Here is a 20,000-nt window from a genome sequence, read left to right as displayed (position 1 = left end):
AGGTAAGGATTGTTTTTTTTTTTCCCTTATTATGTGTTATTATTGTTATTTCTTGTAATTTTTCTTAATTATATGTTAATATTATTGTTACTTATATTTTTTTATCTTTATTATGTGTATCATTAAGTTAATAAGTATATTATCTATACAGGTTGATTAATGTTGCTAACGTGTTAAGGAATGGGTAATACCCTAATCGACTATTCCCTAACATCCTCCACATCGTATGTCGAGAAGGATATGTGGAAAAGTGGGTTTTTAGGATGCTGCAGAGGGAGAGGTAGGGTGGAGGGGCTTCAGGGAGAGTTGCAACGACTGTCCTCAAGCCGTGTTGCAGATCATACTGTCGTCTTGAGATTTAGTTAGTGTTGATATAACCTCATGCCCCCTTTGCGGGTGTAGCTTTTACTGCATGTTGAAAGGGGTGAAGCTGATATGATTGCTTCGACTTTGTATGGTGATTTAGCTGCCGATGAAATTAAATATATGTGATTTATTTGTTTATCTTTGTATGATGGATATGTTGGTTAGATTAAAAAGATACGATTTGCTATGAAACGGGTGTGATTTTTTTTTTTTTTTTTTTTTTTGGAGGGGGGTTCTATTTATATGACGGACATGTTGCTAACGACTAAAAAATAGATATAGATACTGCCGTTAAATTTCTAGTAAGATATGTTTATCATTCGATATTTAACCGAAAATGTTATTTTTCATCATCATGAATTATTTTCGCAGTTTCATTCCCACTACCATCGCCGCTACCAAAAATGAAGATAGATAGGTAAAAAACAGAAGATAAAAGAAGAAACGTAACAAAACAGTACAGCCATCGATACCAGTAATACCACTACCAACCTTCACATTAATATGCACTGTATCTACATTCCACTATCAGCCGTCAGTCGGAGGGCGGGGCGACGCTTGTGAGGGATGGCATGGTATCGTATATGTGCATGGCACTTTCACTATCATTTTCTTTTTTACTTTTCTTTTTATATGTTTTTATCATTATCGTTTTTTTATTTTGTTTTGTACACCCCCCCAAAAAAAAAAACTAATGTGTTTTTTTTTTTTTTGGGGGGGGGGCTGTAAGTGATTAAAGTTTGGAGCTGAGGTCAATAAGCTAACTGGTAATTATTAGTCTTCAACATCTAACTAAGGCGTAGGTGGGATTTGACTTTCATCATACTGACTAATGTCAGTAGTTCTGCTAATGTTTGGTTGTTCAAATTTAGCAAATGCGTGGGTGGGTTATGCTTTCGTTGCGATATTAAGACCAACTATATTGGAACCGTGTATTTAGAAGTAAAAGCAGGTAGTTTTCATATTCTACATCACGTGTGGGCGTTATAATGACAGGCGGGTAAAGCCCTGGACGTGATTTGAAATGTATAGGAAAATCTCTTCCGATCTTGGACTGCGAATTCGTATTTTTGAGGTCCTATTTTGTATCCGTGATGGGAAAGACTGTAGGGTAAAAATAACAAGGGGTTTTGATGATGATAAGAGCGGAAAATATCCACAGCGGGAATGACTATGGTGCGAGTAATAGTAATAATCATAACCATAATAATAATGAATATTATGCAGATAGTGATAGCAATGATAATGATAACAATTTTAATAAAAACAATAAGAACGTGGAAATGAAACCTTATATATTACACTGATAATGCCATCACTAGCATCTAAAAGTCACCAATCAACTTAAATACTTCACTTTGAAATAAGATTAAGAAACGTCATGGAAATTAAGTATGCATAATTAAGAGATACAATACCAACAAAATATGTTGCAACATAAGCATCATTAGCAAAAACAACCAAAAAAAACTGTTATAATTAATTATCTCAATTCCAATTAGTTGAGCACCGCATCGACCCTGCATTAGATCCAAATTCCTCATGAATCCCTCCCCTACATATGACCCTCATTACAACAACATGCCGCACGTTCCTCATGAATCCCTCCCCCTACATATAAACCTCATTACAAAAACATGGCGCTCGTTCCTCATGAATCCCTCCCCCTACATATAACCCTCATTACAAAAACATGGCGCTCGTTCCTCATGAACCCCTCCCCTACATATAACCCTCATTACAACAACATGGCGCACGTTCCTCATGAATCCCTCCCCCTACATATGACCCTCATTACAACAACATGGCGCACGTTCCTCATGAATCCCTCCCCCTACATATAACCCTCATTACAACAACATGGCGCACGTTCCTCATGAATCCCTCCCCTACATATAACCCTCATTACAACAACATGGCGCACGTTCCTCATGAATCCCTCCCCTACATATGACCCTCATTACAACAACATGGCGCACGTTCCTCATGAATCCCTCCCCTACATATGACCCTCATTACAACAACATGGTGCACGTTCCTCATGAATCCCTCCCCTACATATGACCCTCATTACAACAACATGGCGCACGTTCCTCATGAATCCCTCCCCCTACATATGACCCTCATTACAACAACATGGCGCACGTTCCTCATGAATCCCTCCCCTACATATGACCCTCATTACAACAACATGGCGCACGTTCCTCATGAATCCCTCCCCCTACATATGACCCTCATTACAACAACATGGCGCACGTTCCTCATGAATCCCTCCCCCTACATATGACCCTCATTACAACAACATGGCGCACGTTCCTCATGAATCCCTCCCCCTACATATGACCCTCATTACAACAACATGGCGCACGTTCCTCATGAATCCCTCCCCCTACATATGACCCTCATTACAACAACATGGCGCACGTTCCTCATGAATCCCTCCCCCTACATATGACCCTCATTACAACAACATGGCGCACGTTCCTCATGAATCCCTCCCCCTACATATGACCCTCATTACAACAACATGGCGCACGTTCCTCATGAATCCCTCCCCTACATATGACCCTCATTACAACATGTCGCACGTTCCTCATGAATCCCTCCCATACATATGACCCTCATTACAACATGTCGCACGTTCCTCATGAATCCCTCCCCTACATATGACCCTCATTACAACAACATGGCGCACGTTCCTCATGAATCCCTCCCCCTACATATGACCCTCATTACAACAACATGGCGCACGTTCCTCATGAATCCCTCCCCTACATATAACCCTCATTACAACAACATGGCGCACGTTCCTCATGAATCCCTCCCCTACATATGACCCTCATTACAACATGTCGCACGTTCCTCATGAATCCCTCCCCTACATATGACCCTCATTACAACAACATGGCGCACGTTCCTCATAAATCCCTCCCCTACATATGACCCTCATTACAACAACATGGCGCTCGTTCCTCATGAATCCCCCCTACATATGACCCTCATTACAACATCATGGCGCACGATCCTCATGAATCCCTCCCGACGCAGCGTGAACCAGCATATGGAGTGTGTTATAGACCCTTAAAGTCCGACTAACATCCCCGAACTCGCTGATCTCACCGCCTCTCCACCTCAGCTGAGTACCGGCTCCTCATACTTGACTTCCGTATTTAGCTGCCGGGATTTCCTGTCCTCGGGCGCCCTCGGTTAGCCCGTCGCTTGATCAGGGGAGGGTGCTCGTGCGGCCCGGCCTGAGATCCGCCTGGAACTCGGGCCGAATTTTGTGAGAGTGTGCTTGTAGTTATATAACAGTGTGTGTGTGTGTGTAGAGAGAGAGAAAGAGAGAAAGAGAGATATAGAGAGAAAGAGAGAAAGAGAGAGAGAGAGAGAGAGAGAGAGAGAGGGTGAGAGAGAGAGAGAGAGAGAGGGTGAGAGAGGGTGAGAGAAAGAGAGAGAGAGAGAGAGAGAGAGAGAGAGAGAAAGAGAAAGAAAGAGAGAGAGAGAGAGAGAGAGAGAGAGAGAGAGAGAGAGATACACACTAATATATATATATATATATATATATATATATATATTTATATATATATATATATATATATATATATATATATATATATATATATATAAACAGAAAGACACAGACATACAAATAAAGCCAAAAGTAGGGGCGGGAGGGAGACCAGGTAACGCCATTACCGGGCCCCGCTGTATCCTGCTATGAACGCGGCGGATCGCATGAATACACGTCAGGCGCCCAGCATCGCCCCGACACCCGCCCGGCCGCCAACTTCTCCAAGGGCGCCCCGACAGGTAAGACTCGACACCTTCCTTGCCGAACCTGATTTTGTGATCTGTACGGAAGGTTTTTTTTTTCCTGTTTGGTTGTTTAGGTGTGTGTGTTTGTTTTAGTTTTGTGTGTTTGGTCTTGTGTGTTTGTTTGTTTTAATTCATGTGTTTGTTTGTTTAGTCTTGTGTATTTGTTTAAATTTATGTATTTGTTTCTTTGTTTCGTCTTATATATTTATATATTTGATTGTTTGTGTATTTGTATGTCTGTTTAAATGTTTATTGTTATGTCTTTGTTTGTTTGTTTTTATATATTTTTTGTAAATTCATAACGATTATTATGCATCTCTCTCGGTTTGATTGTCTGTCTATGTAGAGAGTGATAGACATGCTCTAGAATAATTATACTTTTGGCGTCGGTTTGGCTAATTTTGACTATCTGTATAAACGCTGATATATACAGTTCATGATCATTTTCAAATAGAAGTGTCTGTCTGTACGAGACTGACATAGAGGTATGAATGAGAATGAACATCTCCACAACGCAAGAGATGTAACTAACAGGTTTCGAATATATCTTCGTCTTGCATTTCTGACGAAGATATATTCGAAACCGGTTAAATAATCTCTTGCATTGATATTCACAGGATATTTATTCTCATTCAAACCTTTTCTAGATTTGTTGCAATGAATACGGTTCAATACTAATATGTTAAGACCTCGATTTGATAATGTTGATGGTACTTTACAATTCTGATGAATTAAATGTAATTAAAAGGGACTGAAGCGTATACAGATTAAAAAAAAAACTATTATTGGACACTTATATATTCCAGTTTGTGCTTTACATCAACGTTAATCAAATACTAATAATTTTCTATTTCAAGTATTAGATAGAATTGTTTGTAATAAATTTGTCTTTGAAGTTATCAGAACTGTTTATAACTGATAGAGAAAAACTGTAACATAATGATAATATTAGTATTGATAATGATAATGATAATGATAATAATGATAATAATAATAACAATCATAATGTCAAGAATGATAATGATAATGATAGAAATAATAATAACAGTGAAAGTAATAATAATAATAATAATGATAACAGTGATGGTAATAATAATAATAATGATAACAGTAATAGTAATAATAATGATAATCAATTAATAATTACCATCATCAGCATCATCATCATAATAATAACAATGATAATAATAATTATGATAATAACTAATAGTAATAATAATCAAAAAAAAAAATAACAACAATAATGATAATAACAAAAAATAATTATGGAAATGATAATAATGATAATGATAATAGTAGCAATAGCAATTTTAATAATAATAATGAAAATGATGATAATGACAATAGTAATAATAATAATTACAATAATAATAATAATAATAATAATGACAATAACAATAACAATAATAATATAATAATAATAATAAAGTACTAATAATGATTTTGATAATTATAATGACCGTAATTGTGATAATAATAAAAACGATATTAATAGTAATAATAATAATAAGCCTAATAGTAATGATAACTATAATAAATAAATAATTACAACAATACTAGTGATGATATTGATAATAGCAGTAAAAATAATGATCACAATAACAATATTGATAATAATAACCATGATAATAAGGAGAATGATGATGATGATGATGATGATAATGATAATGATAATGATAATGATAATGATGATGATGATGATGATGATGATGATGGTGATGATGATAATGATGATGATAATAATAATAACAATAATAAAAATGATGATAACGATAACAATAGTAGTAGTAATAGTAGTAGTAACAGCAACTACAATGATAACAATATATGAATAATAAAAACACCAATAAAATCATAGTAATGAAAATAATAATAATGATAATGATGATAGTGATGATAGTTATAATCATTATTATTATTATGATAATAAAAGTGATAATGATAATAATAACTAATGATGATGATGATAATTATTACAGTGATGATGATAGTAATGATGAAAATAATAATGATAATATTGGTAATAACAATAATGATAATGATAATACTAATAAATGTATGTATGCAGTATGTGTATATGTGTATACATACACACATACACATACGTGTATTTGTATGTATACAAGTATCCGTGTGTGTTTAAGTATGTAAAAACAAAGATCTACAGTAAGAATTAATCATAGATATATCGTATGACCTTCTAGTGGTCCAATGGCTCTAGGCAGACCTGTACGTCAAGAATGTTTTATAGCCTTTGAATGTATAAATAACGTTAACTTTATACTCATATTCTTACCCAGCAATGTGACAAGTTCCGAATCTGCACTAATGCTCATAACCTTGTATAGACATGATGCTATAAACAAATACCAACAATAGCACCAAAAATAACAATAGTGATAACACTAACAATAAGGCTAGGGCTATCATGATGTCTACAGCGGCTATAGTTTAACCTTACCGTTTCCAGAACAAAATTCGCAGGTCGTAAATCAGTCAAGAATTGCATGAAATTCCTCATCACAGCATAATGCAATCCACGCCAACACAAAAGATTATGGTCGTTTGTCATTCACAAGGAAAAATAATTAGGGTGTATAAAGAGAATGAATCACAATGTCATTTGTGACCTGGTGATTTGTTCCTTTGACTGGGTCGACGTCTGCCAGAAAATAAGAAGCAGTGGCAGAACGACGTCTGCCACCATCAGGTACAACGTTTGGAACGTTTAGAAACAACACCTGTCGTCAACAGAAACGTCTGCCAATATCAATATCAAAAGCAACGTCTGCCACTAAGCGAACGGCATTTGCCACCAAGAACGTCCGACAACCAACGGAACGGCGTCTGCCACTAACAGAAATGATATCTGCTACCAACAAGAACGACATCTGCCATCACACGAGCTGACGTCTGCCGCCAACAGCTGACTGAACGGTTGATGGCTTTCTGACCCGCAGCCACGATAACGATATGTAGTATGACATAATCCATGAAGGTACATTTTTATCCCTTAAAATCACATTGGGCATTGGGTCTGGAATTATTAATACGCATTCATTGTGTATGTTATTCTATTTGATAAAGACATTTCATCATTTACAACAGATCAACGGAAAATGATAGAAAATTATGAATCCAGTTGACGGAGGGTAGTTGGTACCGCTGCCTGGCGTATGAATCTCCCGCGCATATCTGAAATCATTTTTTGATTGTGCATACCATTAAGTGGACATTACTTTGTGTACATAATTCACGTAGTTGTTTATAATGATATAGAAACCCATCATTTTATATGGATAAAGCGTTTAATAATTGAGTCTTGCTAACAATACATTGTATTGAGATTAGCTTACATATACTTCATTCATAATATTTTTTAAAACTGGGACAAGATAGACAAACATACTTGTTATACAAATCCTTTAAAATATTTGGCTTGTAATAACAATTAAAGTTCGGACACGCGATTTCGTAGGCGATGGGTGTCTCCGTACGACACTTCCTCCCGCCATGTGTTTCGCCTGTGACTCGAATTCGCTCGTTAGTACCGCACGCGGTGTGCATCAGTGAGGTTGTGTGTAGTGCTCTTGCGCGGTCCATAACTTTGGACAACTTCGTATTTGTGTTGCGTAGTGTATGGAGAATACCATAATTTTTGTGTGGATGTCTAACTTAAAAAGTGCAATTGTACTAGTGATGTTTTGAATAAGTTTTCTTGAAAAAATAAAGTTTGTGCAGGAGTAAAGTACACAAAGCGTAAGACAATCGAATTCGACATTATCCTTACTATTTCGTTCCGCCGGGATAATATCCAAGAGTAAAGATGGAACATTTTTGCAAGTAAAACAAGGATTTATTCATCACCCTCTGCTCCAATGTCTTCAAACACAGGTAAGAAAGGCTGGCATTGAGAGCAGAAATGCAATTCGAATGCACACACATCCCTGTGCATTGCAAGGCCGTAAAGCTCAAAATTAAAATCGAAGACAACGACCAAAAAAAAAAACTTTCCTTCTCTCTCTTCTCTCTCTCTCATCTTTCTTCTTTCTTGGCCCTGAAAAAAACAAAAACAAAATTAAAACGGATCATGCTTCTTCGTTTTCTTCGCTATTATCCCCGTGTATTCAATTCCTCATCCATTTACCTTGGATAATGTAAACAAGCCTTCAATGACGTAATGACCATGAGACATTGGCAACCCTCGGAGGCGCGGGCACGGCAAAGGTCGCGGGCTCGCGCCACGCAGCCGGCCGGGGGCCGCCGGGGTAACCATTCCCCGTGCCGCCCCGCTTCTCGGTCGGTTTGTGGCCCTGCCCTTCACACAGGCGACCGCTCCCGTCTAGACGTCCGGAATGGTTTTCGAGTACCGCCCCCCCCCCCTCACTGAGGTGAAACAACCTTTGGATGGTTGCTTCAGAGGGATGAAAGGAACCAGCTGACAAAAAGGACAAAACCCCCCTTCCCTCACTGAGGTGAAACAGCCTTTGGATGGCTGCTTCAGAGGGAAGGGGGAAACACTTTGAAAAGACACAGGTCCTTTCCTTCCTCACTGAGGTGAAACAACCTTTGGGTGGTTGCTTCAGAGGAATGTAAGGAACTGCCTGGCAAGAACGCAAAACCTCCCTTCCCTCACTGAGGTGAAACAGCCTTTGGGTGGCTGTTTTAGAGGGAAGGGTGAACTACTTCGAAAAGACACAGGTCCTTTCCTTCCTCACTGAGGTGAAACAACCTTTGGGTGGTTGCTTCAGGGGAACGAAAGGAAGTGCCTGACAAGAACGCAAAACCTCCCTTCCCTCACTGAGGTGAAACAGCCTTTGGGTGGCTGTTTTAGAGGGAAGGGGGAACTACTTTGAAAAGACACAGGTCCTTTCCTTCCTCACTGAGGTGAAACAACCTTTGGGTGGTTGCTTCAGAGGGATGAAAGGAACTGCCTGGTAAAAGTGCAAGACTCCTCTTCCCTCACTGCGGTGAAGCAACCTTTGGGTGGCTGCCTCAGAGGGCTGAGCAAAAGGGCTCCAAACAATGATGTCTCGTAGGTGGAAGGGCATCCCCTCTGGTCTCTCCCCAGGGGTTTACACCTACCCACGCGATTGCCGTGCGTGGCAGCCTTGTGCGCTGTGGAGACGGGAGTCCTGGAGGTTGAGCGATGCCGTGAACGAGTACGCCCTGCGGCTAGCAACACGCCTCTTTGGTCCTCTATTCCAGCAAGACAGGCGGCCTGATCCCGGCCCGGTCACGGTCAATCGGCTGGTCTCCCCCGGGAGGCTAGGGTCAAGCAGTCATGCCGCCATTGGCACTCACAATGGTCCGTGAGTGCCGTCACAATGGCTATTGGCTGCGTATATCCTCTCATCACTCCTGTTGCTGTTAGACACTGGTTCTGACACTCAGCTTCCCCTTGTTGGACTCCGTGGTGGGTGGGGGCGTGAGAGGATGAAGCACTTACCAATTCATGGAAAAAACAATCAAACACCCCCCACAGACTGAACTTACAGTTGACGAACCGCGCAAGGCCCAGACCACGGTAGTCACCATGAAGGCATATGCGCCTTCCGGTGGCAAAAGAAAGCCCCAAGCACAGGATGACACTGTCACCCCTGCTGCTAAGGTGGACAAGACCGAAGCCAATGGGTCTGTCCACCGAATAGTCAAAGATCTTGACTCGCGAGCTGGCCTCTCCAGGCCAGCAGCTAAGCCAGGGAGGCCCCTGAGTTCACAGACGGCCTCCCCGACTGAGAGGGGAGAGCAGGCTGAACCAGCCGCATCAGCTCCTGCCTCCTCAAACAAGCCCGAAAGCCGAAAGGGCGGGCCGAAGCGTCCGAGGCCGGATACCGACTCTGATGAAGAGTCGGGACCCCCTAAACGCTTCACCCAGTTCAAAGTGCCAGCTAAACCCGAAGGCTTCGACAATGCCTACCAATTGGTCAGGGCATTGGAGTTGCAACGGAAAATCCGGTTGTCGATCCGGGTCGCCCGAGATCAGGGCATGATCATAATGCCCAAAGATCAAGCTACCTTAAATTTCCTCCGGGAAACGAAGGAGCTAACTGATGGGAGAAAAGTGAGTCTTTCCCCACTAAGTCCCGAGGAAAAGAGAGCCAAGATGGTGCTACTTGGCTTCTCAGTCTCGTACGATGTGGAGCTGATCGCTTCACACCCACAGGTCGTGCAGGCTTCCCGAATGTCGAAGGGGAAGACCCCAACCAGGCAAGTCCTGGTGACCATGAAAGGTGCCCCAACCACTACCCTTGATCTGGGTAACTGGGGCACCTACAACCTTCGAACGTATGTGCCAGAACCACTTCGGTGTTTCAAGTGCCAGAAATACGGTCACCACAAGGCTAACTGTACAGCCAAGCCTAAATGTGGTGTCTGTAGCAAGGCACACAACACAGAGGTATGCCTCAAGGCATACAAAGAGGAAAAGAGGGACACAACAGCCAAATGTCCCAACTGTGCCAAGAAGCATCATGCCTGGAGCCTGACTTGCTCTGTCAGGAAAAAGGCGGCCCTCAGGCGACAAGAGGTTGCTCAAAACCGATCAGACTTTGTTCCTGCCCCACCGGGCACCCATGTCTGGGGAAGGAACAAAAGCGAAAAGGCCCCCCGACCTCCTAAGAGGAAGGAAGCCGCCCCCCAGCCGACACCGGATGTCTCCAACAAAAAGGAGTTTCCGACAATGCCAAAGGTGCAGAAAAAGAAACTAAAGAAAAAAGTTTCTAAGAGCACCACAAAAACCTCCCCAACAGATGATCATCTCCTCTTTGACGAGGACGATATGACTCTCCTGTTAACTGCTGTTGTCACAGCAGTAGCAACAGCCCTGGGGAGGTCGAGTGAGGAGGCCGAGAAGGCAGTTTCGGTCGCCATGACGGCAATGACCCAGACTGTCGCAGCCCTGAAGGGAAGAAAGCTGGCTAGAGAAAAACCAGCCCCACCCTCACCCCAGGACGAGACTCCCCTCCCCACTCCAAACCAGGCCATGCCTTCACAGGCAGAGCCAAAACAGGCTGAATCTGTGCAGCCAGAGCCAGATCACGCTGACCTTGCCCAGGCAAGGCCAGCAAGGCCAGCCAAGAAAAAGCCTGAGAGAAAAGCCGAACCAACCAAAGTCAGAGCTACCAAAGGCTCTCCACCCCCCAGTGGACCCAAGGATAGCCTGACAACAGACGAGGAGCCCTCAACCAGCGAGGACCTCGCAATGGAGTTGTCAGACTCCGACGATGTCTCTGATGTAACTATCACTGAGTAACATCATGACACACCATCTAAGCATCCTACAGTGGAACATCAATAGCTTCTCTGCAAAGAACGCTTTTCTCCAAGCAGTAGTGCGATCAAGGAACATTGACATTGTCATGCTCCAGGAGACATTAACAGTGGACACTGTTCGCTTCTCAGGGTACCATGCCTTCACACTGCCACAAACACCTGGCAAGAGAGGCTTGATCACCCTTGTGAGAGCAACAATCCCCTGCTCCGCAATAGCCGATGCATCGCACTGTGGAGACGATGTTGAATCCCTTGCCGTCGAGGTTCACCTGGCCGGGGGGCCCCTCAAACTGTACAATGTGTACAGCCGGCCACGCTGTAAAAGCTTAGACATCAGCCAGGTCTGTGCTTCTGCTGCACACGACCGAGTGATCATAGGGGGAGACTTCAATGCACACCACCCCATCCTGGCTCCCTGCCGGGCACCGGATGCGGCCGGCTATCACATAGCTGACGTGCTAGAGACATTCCCTGAGATCGCTCTCCTCAACACCCAAGAGCCAACGCATGTCAGAGGAGGGGTCCTAGACCTCACCCTGGCCACTGCGACTCTGGTGGGGAGGATTGGCTGGTGTGTCGATGAGACCGTCACAAGTGACCATTACGGCACTATAACTACCCTCATGGATGCTGGCCCAGCCGAAATCCTAAGACCAAATCCAAGATGGAAAACAGACAAGGCCAACTGGCAGGCGTTTCAAAACGCCTTGGCCCTCTGTCTGAGATGCAACAATCCCCCACAAAGCGAAAATGTGGAAGTGCTCGAAGCCAGCCTGCTAAACGCCATTAATGAAGCAGCCTCACAGACCATACCCAAAACTCGGCCTGGGTCCAGAAGTCACAAAGACGCCTGGTACTTCAATGACGAGATCAGGGAGGTCAACCACAGGGTGAACATGTGCCGAAAACTATTCCGAAGGCAAAGAACCCCTGACAACCTATCCCTCCTAAGGGAAGCTGTCACGGATGCCAAGGAAACTGCCAACAGAGTCAGGCAGGAAAAGTGGCTGGAATGGTGTGAGTCCTTCGACCACCAAACCACCCTTTCAGAGCTGTGGCAACGGGTCAAGCGAGCTACCAGCCGCTCAGCCCCGAGGTGCACCCATCACGACCCCCAAGCAGAGGCTAACAGACTGGCGCACGAGTTCTCTGCGAGAACGAGCAGCAACAGTCTGCCAGCCGAGCTGAGGGCAAGACAAGAGCGTCTACAGCCAGACAGACACGCTCAGATCAGAGAAAGGGCAGCCGAACCCGATAACTCAGACGTTATCTTTTCTCTGAGGGAACTAAGGAAAGCCTATAAAACCAGTTCCAACACAGCCCCGGGCTCTGATGGGATCTCGTACCCCATTATCTCCCACCTAGGACTAGCAGGTGAGCGTGCACTCTTGCAACTCATCAACAAGTCCTGGGAAACTTCCACTCTACCCCAGAGTTGGAAGAGGGCTACCATAGTTCCCGTCCCAAAACCAAAGGAGCCGGGGAAGTACCCGCCCCATCTCTCTGCTCAGCTGCCTGGCCAAGACGGCTGAGAGGATGGTACTAAACCGGCTTCAATGGAAAACGGGACCCCCCGCACGAACACCTTCACGGGTTCACAAGGGGCATGGGCACAGCACACAGCTTAGCCACGCTCTTAAGCACAATCAGCAAGGGCCCAGCTGTGGTGGTATTCCTTGACCTGGAGAAGGCTTTTGAACTGGCAAGTCCGCTTGCCATTCAGGAAAGCCTGATCCAGAAGGGAATCAGAGGAAAGCTCTTGGCTTGGATAGGTGACTACTTCAGGAACAGGACTGCCAATGTCAAATTCCAGGGTCACCTATCGCAGCACATGCCGCTCGAAAATGGAACGCCACAGGGTGGGGTTCTCAGTCCAGCCCTATTCAACACTTTAATGTCCTGCATCCTCAACATAAACCTCCCAGTGGGGTGCCAGATCATCTCGTATGCAGACGATCTCGCTATCACCTCCACTGGACCACGCAGCCAGAATAAAGCCCAGCGTTGTCTGGACCTCGTGTCAGAGGAGTGTTGTAGGACGGGACTAAAGATCTCTGCTGCCAAATCCAAAGCCATGGCTTTGAGACAGAGAGTTCGAGGCACAAGACTGAAAATCCAGGGAGTGGAATTAGAATGGGTCAAGGACTACCTATACCTTGGGGTAAGGATAGACCGGACCCTCTCCTTCCATAAGGAGGTCCAGTACCTGGTTGACCGAACCAAAGCAAGACTGTCTGTCATGAGAGCAATGACTGGGAGACGCATAGGGGCCAGACACAAAGTACTAAGATCATTCTATGTACATGCTGTCCGGCCCATTGTGGACTATGCCTCAGTCGCTCTAATTGCTGCAAAGAAAAAGCACACAGACAAATTAGAAACAGTCCAAAATGAAGCTGCCAGGATCATTCTGGGTGCCCCGAGGTGGACGAAGGTCCTCAACCTCCTGATGGAGGCAAACCTTCTCCCCCTGGACTCACGAATCGATCTAACGGCAACACAATTTCTGTCAAAGGTCATCCAGGCTCCCAGGAACACAAGCCTAAGACAAAAATTAGTCAGATGCCTCGAACAAGACAACGAGCTCGTTGCAAACAACTCCTGGCTGTCTCATACAGCCAGGGTGTTGATACGCCATCAGCTCAAAGAACAGCTTCTTGCTAAGGGCATGGACTCCCCCCACCCCGACTTTGCCGAAGCCCCGCCGTGGGCACTGAGCCTGATAGAGTTCAACATAATGAACCTGTCAATGAAAAAGAGCCTATACCCCATGCCTAGCCTAAAGGCAGAAGCCCACAGGGTCATTGCAGCCATCACTCCTCCGGGTAGTAGAACATACTACACAGATGGATCGGTCGATCCCTTGAGCCACACTGCAGGCGCCGGCTTTGCAGCTAGGGATGCCACGCGATCCATGAGGGTAACAGACAACGCCTCCTCGCTACAGGCAGAGGCAGTTGCAATCATGGGAGCCCTAGGCCACGCGTCCCTAAGGGAAGGACACGTGGTCATACACACAGACTCCAGGGCAGCCATTGACTGTCTTCAGCACAGCTCACCCACAGACAACATCTACCTACTGACCACGATTCTCACAATGGCACAGAGAATTCTTGCTCAGGGTAGAAGAATTATCATCAATTGGGTCCCAAGCCACATCGGCATCAGAGGGAACGAGCTTGCTGACAGACTAGCCGCCGCTGGCAGGGGTATGCCCCCAAATCCCATGACGATAAAACCGAGCCGAAAATTACTTATGGAGAAGTGTGCCTTGGTCGGTCGTACCTTCCTACGGCAGCTCCACAGAGAGGAAACGAGAACCTCCCCCTCGGCCAGCTGGTACTCAGACGCCACAGGCTCTGAACCACTGGCACTCTCTGAAGTAAGCAACAGAGGTACCGAAGTCATTCTTCACAGAATGCGCCTAGGTTACCACTGTGCATGGCAGATTATCCCAACAATCGAACGCGATGAATGGTGCTGCAAGCACTGCGGCGAGCCGAACGCCACACTAGTCCACTACCTAGAAAATTGTAACCATACACAATTCCTGAGACATGGACCGCCCACAACAGCCGCCGTGCTGGTAAAGAGGCTATGCGAAATGCTTACACCATGGCGGCAGGAGCGCTTGCTGGCAATCCCGCCGCCACGGTAAGCACCGAGTGTCAGACAACTCAATGAGACAGCCGTAAAAAAGCTGACACAGGCCGGGCCATATCTAGAAGGCCCGGGCGAAGCTAGAACTTCGCAAACCAAACCCCCCCCCCACCCTCGGAGGCAGGCAGGGTTGTCAACGTTACCTGAAGTCTGGCTTTCGTGATGTTTTGTCCTCGAGTGACTTCATTCAGGCTTCGTGGTCGTCTCCTCAGGGTCGTTCTCGGGGCAGAGCGGCCACCGGGTCGTGTGAGGTCGTGGAGGTCCGGGAGGGGAGGAGGGGGGGGATCCTTTTCCACGGTAGTTCGTTATTGTACGATTTTATAAAACAGTTTGGGTATTGATTCTGTGGACATGACGTCGTTTGCAGGAGGCGTTGATGGAATGCGACAATTACCGGCATCTTAATAGTTCTGGAAATGCTCATTAACGTTGGAATTACGATGGTTTGGTGACAGTCCAACTGACATTCCCAAAGATATACGTAGAGCTTATATGGGTTGTGGGTGAAAATAGTGTTAAGATGAAGCTAGCTGTGCATTTTCGGGTACTTTTTTAATGATCTTTCTTGGGGGAAAAACACGAGTCGTAATTAATGTATCATTGTGGAATAATGTATGAAATTAATGAAGACTGATCAAATGGAAGTCATTTTAGCGATTCACCTTTACTTTCTGCTGTCAGCGAAGGAATCTAGATTGTGATCACAGGACACTCATGGACACAGCCCCAAGGTCAAGGCGCTTCCCACACATGTCCGGCTGGAGGCAGGGAGAGGAGGGGGGTGGGGGCGGCGGCTGCGGTCTTCGTTGCACCTGCAGCTTTGGTTAATTAATTGTGAGGGCCTACGGATTGAGAGGAGAGGATGCTCAAGAGGATGTTCCCTCTCTTTCTTTTCTCTTCTCTCTTATTTCATTTCTTCTCTCCACTCCCCTCTTTTATTTTGTCTCTTCTCTCCTCTCTTCCCCCCATTCTTCTCTTCTCCCCTCTCTTATTTCGTCTCTCTTCTCGCCTCTTCTTCTCTCTCTCCTCTCCCCCATCTTCTCTCCTCTCCCTCCTCTCATCTCCTCTCCTCCCCTCTTCCCCTCTTCCCCTCTTCACCCTTTCCAATCTCTCCTTCCCTTCCCACCTTTTCCCACTTTTTCCCTCCTGCTTTTATCCACGTGCCATTCTCCTTGCCGTCCGATCTCAGTTTCATCCTCAAAATAATATATGTCGTGCAAGAGATAAGTCCTTGAGTAATATATGCGTTTTAACAGATTGAGGATGATGGATCGGAGGACTATATTAACATGTACACGAGAAATATTGCAAGGGTTAATGGTCACAGCTGCAAATGCATGCGTGGAAGTATATGCATAGAAATGAACATACGTATTGTAGATATATACTGTAACCTTCATTTGCTTTGACTAAGCTAACTTAAGAATACAGGCCTGCATACACACACACACACACACACACACACACACACACACATATTAGTACATTTACATAATCTTGTATGCATATATCTTTCCTGTATACTACATTTTTTCACGCACACACACGCACACACACACACACGCACAAGCGCGCGTGTACATACAGAGTGGGAAAGAAGAAGAAGGGAAAGGGGGGAGAGAGAGAGAGAGAGTGAGAGAGAGAAAGAAAGAAAGAAAGAAAGAAAGAAAGAGAGACTTTGACAAGTTTATTTAGACAAAGAATAACATCTCAAAGATAGAATAACGTAGATTACAAGAAATAGAGAAGAGAGGAGTGAAAGAGAGCGAGGAATGTTAGCCGAGTCGCCGCGTTCGCCCAAAAGGCAAGGAACAGATCATCCAGACGGGACGGAGAAAAGACCAGCAGTTAATTCCAATTTATCCTACAAGTTAAGTTCCAAGACTACCATTCCCAGGGCCGTCTATGGGGCAGGAATAAAAGGCTCAGGGGGTGGGGGTGGGGGGTGAGGGTCGTTATCGGGTTGCGTCAGTCGGTGGGCGTGTAGGCCTGGCGGGCGGGCGCTCTCGCTGTCACAAAAGAACGCAAGTACGAGTTAGGGCGAATCCAGAGGCTGAAAGGGGAATAGGCCTGCTTTTATTTTCCGCTGATATGTTTTGTCTTAAAATGTCTGGACTATGCGATTCCACTTTATGTTTCGTACATAGGCTTGTGGAATGTGAACTAATTAGTATAGGTAATTAAGTAATATAGGCCTACATTACTGGTATTGTTGATTCTTGGTAAGATTTAAGAATGATAAAGCTGCAGCTAGGTACAGGCAGGTAATGTTGATTTTCAATTTTGATTACATGTACTGTGTACCATGTCGCTTCTACCTTTAAATGTATAATTGTATAAATTGTTCCTTTGCCCTCTTCGAATTAGCAAACGGTATAAGAGTGATTACGAGGGAAAAACGTAAAGAACAGTAAATGAAAAGGACTGGCCTGGAGCCTCGTGTTGTATGCCTCCTAATAGCGTAGGCCAATGAGTTATGTTGAGCGCCTTACATTTCATAATGAGGCAACCATTGTTTGGTGTGGTGTGTCTCGAGCGAAGGATTGGGTGCTTGCCAGCGCCTGCAGTGTTCCAGGTAAAGTCCGCCCTTGATTGTGTCACCCGTCTGCCTCGAGGCTCAGTGCTGGGGCCAGGCATGTGCAGTAGCTGTGTTCAAGAGCAGATACCTGGAGGCTCAGATGGCTGGAGGTGGTCAGAGGCAAAGGGGTCGTTAGAAAAAGCGAGAGGTCGAGCGGCGCGTCGCATAGTAATGGACATCTTGCGAGATCACAGCGAAGGCAGGTGACTCGACGCCAAGTGATTCACCGACGTCATCTTTGTGATGGAGTCACCGCATCGAAATTGCTCGATTATCATAAAGAAATCGCCCCGGGTTAAAGCAGGAGACTGGGATTGATGCGAGGGAGAGACAGATCAAAGTGCAGCATCCAGAGAATCCATTTCCTCAGACGTGAGAAGTGAGGTCGTGCCTGGCGCCGGCGGAGGTGAGTGCGAAGTGGTGGAAGGAAAATGGACTCGGCTGGTGCAGTGTGTCCATTTGTGATCCAGGCGGCGCCCAGCCCCCGAGATATTCCGCGCTAGGCCTAGTGTAAGGAACGATGGGAGAATACACGTGTAATTAAGGGCAAGTGAATAAGTGTATGAAGGGAAGTGGATGTCGCTGTGTTTTTTCTGCTGTGCTGTTTGCATTGGTGCCTTGCATGTGGAACTAGAAAGGGATAAGTACATTTTAAATTGGATTAAAAAACTGTGTGTGTGTCTGTTTGTGTCTGTGTCTAAAATGTACCAGTTACCTCTTGTCCTCCACGAGGGTCAAAGGCAGGATGTATTGAAGCCAGGCTCTTTTGACTTGGAACGTGATGAACAAAGGGCCAATTTTCTGCATAATTACTATCAACATTGAATATACAGCGTCAAAGACTGTAGGGGTGATGGTATTCACTCTTTGTGGAACACTCCGTTTTTTTCCCTCTCAGATAAAGGAGCTTCAACTTCCTATCAGCTTTCCCTCACATTCCCCCCCCCCCCTCCCTGCCCTATCAGCTTCCCTTCACCTTATCAGCTCCCCATCACCCCCACTTCTGCTCTCCTCCTCTTCCCTACCCCTTAACCTGCTATCAACTTCCCCTCACCTTCCAATCTGCTTCTCCTCACCCTCCTATCTGCTTCCCCTCACCCCCCCCCCCTCCTCTCCCGAGAAGGTCCTACCTGGCAGACAGGTAGTGTAGCCAATATCCTCTTTAAGATAGGGGTGCAGCAGGCCTTAGCACCTGCGTCCAGCCACACGATTCCTCCGCGAGTGATGAGGTTTCTTTTTGAGTGGGAGACCCCAGTTTATTTTGTTTTGTTTGCCTGTTGGTGAAAATATGTGCAGCTTGTTATTTCCCGCAGGCCGGATGCGTTATTTGATGTATAACAGTAGCTTTGCATGTTTTTTATTCACAGTAGATTCAAAAAGAATTATGTTTTGATATCCTTGCATACTCTGAGAAAAAAATCTGAAATAGACGTAAACAAAAATGCTCTGATAACGGTTCCCTCTCTCTATAAACACGGAAATATAGTATAACGAGGTAACGAGGTACGCAGATATGGGCATGTAGAAGCTCGGCCGGGTTGTGCCACACGAGCTTCGGGGAATCCTGCCGAAAGAGAATCGGATTTTCAATTTCCTTTCTGATCCCATTTCCCTACGCTTGATCCTGTTTGCCGCACGTCGCTCATAATCACCCCGGCGAATCCTTGGGACGTGTTGCAGGATGACGACCAACGAGGCACTGTTCTTTTTTTTTTTTTTTTCCTTTTTTTTTTTTTACCAGATAGAGTGGATGGGAAGAAGGGAGGGAAGGAGGGAGGGAGAGGGGAAGGTAAGTAGGTAGGAAGGTAGGTAGATAGGAAAGAGGGAGGGAGCGGAGGAAGAAGGAAGGAAAGGTAGGAAAGGAGGGAGGGAGTGGAGGGGGATGTGGAGTAAGGAAGAGAGAGGGAGGCAGAGACATATTGAAATGCAAACAGACTGAAACAAACGGAAACGGACAGACTGACACGGGAGGAAAGACACACAGGCAGACATCCGTGTACATCGATGCATCTGTAGCGCTGCTCATACATAGGCGTTAGAATTCGCATCAAAGCGGCCAATGCAACTGATAACCTAGCCTTTGTACCAGGTCATGTCACCCAAAATACTGCAGTCTCAGCCCCCCCCCCCCACCGCGACGCCGACGTTTCGCAGCGTGTATTAATAAGCCGTCGAGAAGGAAAAGCTGTGGCGGCGCTGTCTCATGCACGGTCCACATTTGCATGTTATGCATTATTGATATAGGCAGCACAGGTCATCCGGACGGCGGGCTGAGCGTAATGTGTGTGTGCATAGAGGAATTACG

This window comes from Penaeus chinensis, chromosome 24, assembly GCF_019202785.1.
Source record: "Penaeus chinensis breed Huanghai No. 1 chromosome 24, ASM1920278v2, whole genome shotgun sequence".
In the NCBI taxonomy this organism is placed as follows: Eukaryota; Metazoa; Arthropoda; class Malacostraca; order Decapoda; family Penaeidae; genus Penaeus; species Penaeus chinensis.
This window is presented reverse-complemented; position numbering follows the sequence as displayed.